Genomic DNA, 9,496 nt, shown 5'->3' with positions numbered 1-9,496 from the left:
AAAGCCCTGGTCTCTTTGTGGCTGATGTCCCTGCTTCCTTTGTCACTGCGTGTGAGGACAATTCTGTAAGTCAGCTCTTATGCCCTAGTGCTCCCTGCTGCAGGCTTTGGAAAGCAGCCACTGCACCCTCCCAGTGATGTCAGGTTGCTCTGAGAAGACAATGTTGCTCAGTCCAGCCCATTAATCAAACCAACACAGAAGGGGCAAGAAGTGCCCTTGGGACTTACTTTGCTGAAAAATTGCTCACGTGGCTCAGCCTGCTGTTGGGAATGGGATGAGAGGTTCCCATTCAAATGGGGCTGGCAGAGACTGGGAAAAGTCAGCCCCATTTGAATGCTACCACCCCATAAAGGCTTAAGGGATGTAGTCTCAGGAACGATTTGAAATGCTTTAGTTCTGCTATTGTCTGTCTGACAGACAATAAAGACAAAGAGAGGAAGACATCTCAAAACACCTTCTTACCTTCATACCACAGAGATACCTCAAGTTTCCTTTTGCAAGAGGTTCCTGGTAGAGGTCTCCCATCTTTCTCCATTCATTTTTCCTTTCTTTCATCTTAGCTGTCCACACCAGTTGTAGGGTGAAAGAGCTGTAGGAAGAAGGAATAAGAGAGAAAAGCAGCTTTAACAGCCAGGAGGAAATAAATGGATGGTCTTTGGAAACATAAGCTAGACTGGTAGTATGGAAAATCACAGGGGGAAAAGTCCAATGTTTACTGGTTTTTAGTTTTCTTAAGCATATTTTTCTTGCAATTCTGGGGATTATGCAGGGTTCAGAGTGAAAAGCCCTCTCAGAACTGCAAATTAGTACTAGAAGAAAACTGCTGGAAAACATTGTCTCAGATTTCCATTATCCTCAACCACACAATGGGGCAAGATGCAAATCTTAGGTGGAAATATGCAGTGGCTGAACTGTGCAAAGGTTTTCACAGCATATGCTGTGTATTCCACTGCTGTTCTGGGAATATTTGACTATATTGCCATGATGTCAGATTGTTATGGTTCAGGGTACTTAAGAGCAACCAAATGAGTAATAGAATGGGCTAAATCTGCATCCTGAAATCCCAGAAGACTGAATGAACCCATTTATCCAAAACTCTGACTGTATTCCCTGAAGTTGTTTACAAAGAGCAATGTCTTGCCTGACAGAAGGGAATGAAGTCAGAAGCTCAGAACACAGCAGGAAAGCGTATACAAATAAAGAGCAAAACACCCATTCCCCCTCTTGTGTAGGTGGTTTAGATTCCTTCCCATCCATCTAGACAATATCTCTTTGGCCACTTACTCTTCCCATCCACTCTTCCCTCCTCACAATTTGCAGCAGAAGTCCTTTGGTATTTGCAGGTCTGTTTCCCACCTGAAGAGCCCAAGTCGCTTCTTGACCTACCATAATTACGCAATTTATTAGGAAGTTAAACAGCTAAGAACTCAATGAAATCCAGCTCTGCTGTCCTCCCCAGCCAGCACCACCTCAGCAGCAGTACATGTCCGCATGGTTACTCCACCCTATCTCTGGGCCTGGGCTGCACCAAGAGAGGAGCAGAGATGGCTTAGCACAAATGTGTCCTGCCTGGTCAGAAACCACCTCTGTCTCCAGAACAGGGCTCCCTCCTTCCACTACCTGAGCTGCTCTGATTTTGCTTATCGTAAATCTCAGGTGTCAACAGAGGAATTGAGAACTAGGGAAGTAAGGATCTTTGAAATAATCTTTTCATTCCACAGAGTCAGAAAGCAAAAAGGAAGATCTCTTTACTTCTGAATTTTCTGCCAAGGACACCAAATTTATTGTCACTGAAGCACAGTGGGACATCTGCATCAGTGTGCAGTGCAATGATGCCCACCCCAAAAAAAACATGTGCAGCATGAAGACCTGAGGATCTAACAGTCCAGAAGTGCTATGTTGGTACAATACTTTGCCTCAGCCTTGAAGCCCTGTTAGGTGGGCAAATTTCCCTGGTCTCCCATTCCTCTTGGTCCTCACCAGTGCTGCAATCACATGGATCAAACATACTGCTCTTGGTGTTTGTCTTACCTACCTAACCATCAGCCTGGAAGAAAACCAGCCATGGTGTGCACCAGTTGAAGTTGTTCTTTCATGCTATTTCTTGAAAGGCATTTAACAACCTGTTGGTTATCTCTGCCTGCATGGTCTGTCTCTGTAGGCAGCCAAGCAGGATGAGGCACAAATCCCTAGCAACATGCAGTCATTTTCTAGTCCAGACTTTAACTGGGCACAGAGGCCACTACTGGGTAATCTCTAGTCCATGCAAAAGGAGTATGCAATCTTGGCCACACTTCAAATGTGTGCTGACCTGAAGAGTGAAAGACTAGAGACAAGAGTTAAGTAGTTTGGTGTGCTGAATTCATGGTATAATAAACCAGCTCTTTTTTTACCTTCAATTTCCATCTATAACACCCATACGGGTCTTGACAACAAATGTCATGTTTTATTGTGATGGGTATTACTTGCAAAAGGCAAATATGTTTCCAAAGGATTGAATTTGCTGCCATGGGAAACAATGTAAATAATTTGGGGTTAAATACAAAGAGACAAAAGAAAGCTCTCTTGTTTGAGTAAATACAATCTCACTGCTTTGCATTCAGTTTTTGAGGGTTCATGAATATCTTTGTTTTCTGTAACCTTGCACGTTATTGAAAAAGATCTTTCATTTGCTTTTACTCTTTGCAATTTCTTTAGATATTATATTTCCTTGCATCTGCAGAAACTGAGCTGTTTTTTGTGTGCTTGACAAACCATCAACATCTGCATGTGAAAGATTTCAGAGAGAGAAGAAACAGTAAAAAAACAGAAGAGAGAATCCTTTCCTAATCGTTTTTCCTTTGATTTTCAGACACTTGTGTAATAGGATATATCTGACAGTGAATTTTTCTGAAAATACATTTAAACTGAGCAAATTCAGATTTGATTTGTTGACACTAGAGAACAAACTTGGTCAAAGAAGTAGTCTGTCTTGCTCAGAAGCTACCTCAGACTGAAGCTGTATTTTGATTTGAGAGCACGAACAAAAATACAGAATTATGCAGGACTGATTCCTGCTGGAGGTCACGCCTGTAACTGGAGGGTTGCCTGGCACACTGAGGTGTCACATTTCAGTACCTACTCAAGATCATGCTGCAAAAAGCAGGGAGTGTGGAAAGGCGCTGTGGCCATCTGGGCATCTGCTTTCCCACACAAAATGGTTTGTAACTGTGCTCTGCTTTGATTTTCCAGTGACAACAATTGCCAGGTTTTACCAAGTAAAGGAAGAGAAGGCCCAAATCCCATCCCTCAAGGTTTGCACCAACTGGAACAATCTTCCTTCAAGTTTATCTTGCTGAATTATTCATTTAAATCAGGTGTTTTTGACTGAAATTTGCTTTGTACATAATAAGTTAGAGGAGCCACATACTGGTGCCCTCCCTAGGTGGGAGGAGCTGCTCCCCAAGGAACTCCCATTCCATTTTTCTGTTGCTTGGAAGAATTTAAATCCACTGTTTGTGACATTCTGTCTTTTCCCCAAAGACCTGGGCACCCTCGGATGCTGCCTGTGTCAAATAACCACCCATTGCTTCCAAGAAAGAAAGGGGGGTTGCTTAACTACTCCCATTTCCAAGTGTGGGCTCTGGGGAGCGCCAGGACTGGGATCCAGATCCTGTCTCCCCTTGGGATTGGGGAGGGTTGAGCTTTCCTGTCACCCAGGCTGTTACAAATAACAGAGGACCCAATAAACATTCTCCTTAGCCATCCATGGGGAGACACCTGTCAGCAACTCATGAGTTACCGCAGATCAAAGGGCTTGTGAAAGAGCATTTTGTCACAGTTGCTGTGACTCTAGATAATTTCTACAGTGTTTACCTCGATGTCAGTGTTCATGGATAACTACAGGCAGTTGGTATTTTTCAGCTTAAAGGGTAAATCCTGAGCTAGCTGTCAGTGTGGACAAGTGAAGGTGAAGTACAGCAGGGTACCCATAGACAAGCCTGAGATGCTTTTAGTGAAGACAAACTTCATGCCTTGGGCTGCACTTGGGAGCAGAAGTGACTCACGCTCTTTGCTAAATTATACCTCTATGTGGGGCATGCATCAGACCTTAGCAAGCTCCCAGTTATTCCAGAAGTTAGTGTGCTGTGCCAACTCATTACTTCCTAAATAGCTCCAGTGTCAGTGCTGAGTGGTGACTTAACTGACTGCTGACATTCACTAAGGTCACTTAGCTAGGTCTATACTTAGGAACACTTTGGTGCTGTAAATGACATGGAATTGATTTAATCTATACAGTGCCTTGTCTCTGATGATCCTTCCTATCACAGGTCTGACCAAAGTGGACAACAAAGGTAGAAGACAAAATTAATATTCAGTTCACTAACTAAAACCTGGAGAGGAGTCTCAGTAAAGCAAACACTAAAGACAGCACCATAAGGAATTGAATAGCTGAAAATGTGAACATTCCTGCATTTTTTCCTAAGGAATCTAGTGTGCCTCTATTGATGACTGCAGCAAATGTGCAGCATTTCTCACTGCAGAGAGTTCTTCTTTATTTGCATAGCTCTCTCTACAGTCCACATATTGCAAATGGATCCTTCCCTCTCAGCTCACTGAACTGAATCTCCCTGAAAAGACCCAGTGCCTATGGCCAGATGACAGACATGTACAGCTCCATTTGGCAGCCTTGAGGTTTCAGCATCTTCATAAACTCCCAAATTCAAAAGGTAATTCTCAACCCCTGCTACTCCTACAGCTGTTAGCACATCAGCAAGTAACTGGTGCCAAGCTACAAGAACCTCTTTGTTCTCCTCTGCCCACCACGCCAAAGGGCCATGATTGGCTCCAGCTGGCCCTCATTGATAGTCTGTCAGAAATATCAAAAGACATATTGTCCTCAGCTGACCTGCAGATGTTGCTACCAGACACCCTACAACAATAAAGATAAGCATCTCAGCTGTCATTTAAGGGGAAATGGCATATGGTTCTTCGAGTCTGATGATTCAGACATAACAATCTCCCAGCAGTTATGAAGACAGAGGCAAAGAAAGAAAATTGGAAAATTGCAAGAAGATAAAACTTTCTATTACCTTTCATTTTCCCCTATACCTGTCTTCAGCCATGTCTGAGAAATGCAAAGGGACCAATCACTATTTGTTACTAACAAGGCAGCACAGGATTGGCAAGTGTGCCTGCACGTATATGCATTCTGTTTTAAGCCAAGGGTAGGAGAAAGGTATTAAAGTGTCCGTTTTTTCTGTATTTCACTTTATTCTCCTGGCTTAGGTCAGGTACGTCCTTAATGTACACTGAAACAGACCATGTGAGAGCCATGTGTCTCCTGCAATGGAGTGGGTTAGCTCAGGCACACTAGCTGCCTGCACCTCTGTACCTGCTCTATCATATGGGGTGGGATTGGAATTCAGCATGGATGTGGGCACAGCCCTCTCCACACAGTTGTCATCCAGGATTTCTTTATCATTTTCCAGCTCAAAAAGCAGTGAATGTTGTTGTTCATTGGGGTTTTTTTTAATTCTACCTGCACCCTTCTTCAGCCAGCAATATGCTCCAAGCTCATCCAGTCTGGTTTTGTGACAGAGAAGGAGAGCTGGCCAGGCTTTCACAGTCCCAGCTGTGTGGGGGCTTATAGGACAAGCTCCAAATATTACAAATCATAAAAATTGGATAGTAGATATTTCTCAGAAAGAGGTAGCTGCAGTAAGTTTGTGGGGAGTAACTGCAGGACTCTGTAGTTACTCACTTCATTAAGTCTTAATTGTAACGATTGCAAGGTGCAACCCAAGCACCATAATCAGATCCTGAGGTGACAGAGGCACAGATAATTGTAATGAGCCTTCCTCTGAAATGAAAGGCCTGCAGTTTTCTCCCCAGATGCTAATGGCACAAAGCAGAGTCAGAAAATGCTGTCAGCAGGAACCAGGAGAAGATGGGGATCCAAGGAGACCCCTGGGCTTCAGAGTTCACAAACAAATAGTAGGCAGATGCCATTAACCAGGGTTGCTGATTTAACTTCTGTTTCCTCTGCCTATTTCTAGCTTGCTCTCAGAAGCATTCCAAGTAAACCTACACTATCCTGTCCTCAATGTTTTCCGTAAAACTCTGGAAGAACTTTTTTTCCATACTGGTAAGACCAAAAAGAAAGAAACAGAAGAGAGAGATTAATACACATGCAGCAGCTTTCTCCATCCATGTGCCAGAACAGGCTCCATCCACACTGACCCTGCCAGCTTTGGGTGCTGGGTATTTTCTTGACCCCTTAGCCTTTTATTCATGGGACTAAAATGAAGAATTAACTGTCAGGGCACACCTGCAACTGGAGGATGAGTCAGCCCCAAGGGGCTGCTGAGTCAGAAGAACTGAAACAGCCACTAAAGTTGGAAAATGAGCATTCTTGTACAATCCAGTGCTAATGTCCAAGCAGGAAATAGAAATGAACTTTGGAATAGAAGTCAACAATTACAAATGAATAAAAATGGGAGGAATGCTACCAGAACCCCTTCATTCTGGTGATGTCATGGTTCCCAAATGCCCTTCAGAAATGCAAATTGCCTACAATGTAATAAAAAGGGCATTTTCTAGAGTGTGCAGAGCTTGCATAGTTTAATTAAGCATAAACTAGGGTGACTCTTGAAAGGAAAATGATGTGGATTGCATTCTCTGAGTGACCTTGGAAAGGCACTTATAACTTTCTCAACACAGCAAGTAAACTCACACTTCATATGCTGTCACTTCTATTCCTTTATTTAGAAAGATATTTTTTATTCTCTCAGATTCCCTGATCTCACACTGATTTATCTCTGTGCTTAGAAAATGTGATTTGTTTCCCTCGAGGTAACTAAACATTTGTCTACAGCCTCACCATCTCTAGTTTTCTAATCTCTGCTTCAATATTACTTATATTAAACTTTTGGTACCTGCTTTCCTTTCTTTCCACCAAATTCTACATAGGCTACTTCACTGACATGGCAAAACTAGAATAAGGAGATGCCTATAGAAATTTCTCATCCAATCTTTCCAAGACCAACCTGGAAGCCTCCTCTGATGGAGTGATTGTGTCAATGGACAAAGGAAGAGCTACAGATGCCATCTATCTGGATTCTGTAAAGGCTTTGATGTGGTTCCCCACTATATCCTTCTCTCTAAGTAGAGGGGAAATGGATTTGATGAGTAGACTGTCTGGTGGATGAAGAATTGGTTGTATGATCATATTCAGAGGGTTGTGGAAAACGGCTCAATGTCTGGATGAAGATCAGTGAGAAGTGTTGTCCCTCAGGAGTCTATATTGAGGCAAGTAGAGTTTAATATCTTCATTAATGACATAGGCAAAGCAATCAAGGGCACCCTTGGCAAATTTGCCAACGACACTGAGCTGAGTGGTGCTGTTGACAAAACAGAAGGATGGAATGTTATGCAGAAGGACCTGAATGAGCTCAAGACGCAGGCTCAAGGAAATCCCACATGGTTCAAGACTAAGTGCAAGGCGCTGCACCTGGGTCATGGCAACCCTCAGAATCAATATTGGCTGGAGGATAAAAGGATTGAGATCAGCCCCACAGAGAAGGTCACTGGAGGTTTATAAAACTGGACACATGCCAATAGTTGTGTGCTTGAAGCCTAGAAAGCAAGCTACATCCTGGGCTGCATCAAAAGTAATGTGGCCAGCAGGCTGAGGGAGGTGATTCCCAGCTCCACTCTGCTCCAGTGAGACCCAGCCAGCTGTGTGGTTCCCAGCACAGGAAAGACATTGGCCTGTTGGAGCAAAACCAAAGGAGGGCCACAAAAATGGTCAGAGGGCTGGAGCACGTCTCCTATGAAGACAATGAGAGAGTTGGTGTTGCTCAGCCTGGAGAAGAGAAGGCTCTGGGGACATCTCACTGTGTCCTTTCAATACTTAAAGGAGGCCTGTAAGACAGATGGGGACAGACTTTTTGGTAGGGCCTGTAGCAACAGGACAAGGGGCAATTGTCTTAAACTAAAAGAGTTCAGATAAAGGAGTTCAGATAATAAATTCAGAGTAGATGGAAGAAATTTTTTAAGGTAAGGGTAGTGTAACACTGGAACAGGTTGCCCAGAGATATGATGGATGCCCCATCCTTGGAAACATTCAAGGTCAGGTTTGATAGGGCTCTCAGCAACTTGACATAGTTGAAGATTTCCTTGCTAATGGTGGACATGTTGGACTCCTCATCACACAATTCTGGGGCAGGAATGGCAATAGCTTATGGGGGAATAGATACTGTGGGATCAATTAGGTTTCTGTGGTTGCTATTTTAACTACTTTCACAGTATCAGTCTCTTATTTGTGGGGGATCTAACATCATGAGGCCAGCTTGTTTTGTTGATTCTGAAGGCCAGTTTTGAAGTCCATTAGATCGTCAAGCCTGCAGTTTCTCATAAAGGAGGCTGACTGTATGGGGAATGCAAGAGTTGTCAAGTGCCTGGCTTGCTAGGAAGTAAAAAAAGAAACCCAACCAGTGTGAGCAGCTCAGTTCCATTGCTACTGAGATAGGGAGTGAAAAAGAAATCTCTGTAATTCCTGGCCGTGAGCAGTGCTGCAAAGAGGGAGCAGTGGTAGTAGCTCATCACTGTGGGCCAAGAGTGAGTGGGACTGAGTGGATGAGTGGGACAGTTGTTCTTGCTCATCTGCCTTTACCCTGACCTTTTAAAACCACCCTGCTCTGTCTTCCCCTAGAAATTTGCAGAGGTGAGACCATCCTGCATTGCTCTTCAGGAATGCTTTTCTCTTGGCATCTTGCTATGACTTTCAAGGAGTAACGTATACTTTCCAAAGAAGATTTGAAGAATGTGGTAATGGGTGAAAAAAAAAAAGTTCATCTAGCAAGGGCGAAGAAAGCAGGGGTAGGTAGGTGGGGAAACAGTGCTGATTTGCAACTGATGTTTGAGCTATGACACAGTTTCAGTGAACCACACCACAAGGGCTGCTGACTCATAAAAAGGTGGAATACCCAGAAGGAAAGCAATGATCCCAGCAATTGTATCCCATTATGGTATGTCAGACATGTCTTTGATTGCACAAGCCTATAATTAGTTAGAGAGATTTGTGCTATTTCTGAATAACTAAGAGGAAACAAAAGAATTACCCCCCATCTTAGTGACTAGCAGGATCAATGGACAGCGCTCCAGGATTGCTGTAAATAAAGTGTATTCATTGATGATTTATTTTTTTCAATTTCAGAGTAAATGTCAATGATTCAGTAAAATTTAACAAATCGTTAGAGCCCCCAGAGCAAAGATCTGAAAGTCTTGGAATTAATTTTAGGGTTTGGTTCCTATTTACTCAGCAGGTAAGAAATCCACTTAGGTATCATAAGTATTTTTTTAAATTATTTTGTAAATCGAGATCTCTTAACCTTGTGTTAAGAAAGAACAGCTCACGAACGAAACTCGCAGCAATAGCTGCGTTACTTACTTGCTAACACTAGATGGGGTGTAAGGAAAGAGTGAAGGGGAAAATCAGGAAACTGCAAAACCT

General features: G+C 43.1%; 1 long non-coding RNA gene across 1 annotated transcript; it reads left to right on the top strand.

Moving 5' to 3' along the window:
* The first annotated feature begins 1,725 nt into the window (after window positions 1-1,725).
* Window positions 1,726-6,738, top strand: LOC136359885 (uncharacterized). Its single transcript, XR_010743362.1, has 3 exons — window positions 1,726-1,938; window positions 4,311-4,709; window positions 6,039-6,738. It is a non-coding gene; the product is annotated as an uncharacterized lncRNA (long non-coding RNA).
* Window positions 6,739-9,496: the final 2,758 nt, after the last annotated feature.

This window comes from Sylvia atricapilla, chromosome 4, assembly GCF_009819655.1.
Source record: "Sylvia atricapilla isolate bSylAtr1 chromosome 4, bSylAtr1.pri, whole genome shotgun sequence".
NCBI classification, from domain to species: Eukaryota; Metazoa; Chordata; class Aves; order Passeriformes; family Sylviidae; genus Sylvia; species Sylvia atricapilla.
Note: the sequence above shows the minus strand (reverse complement) of the source record. Positions and strands in the feature narration are given on the sequence as shown.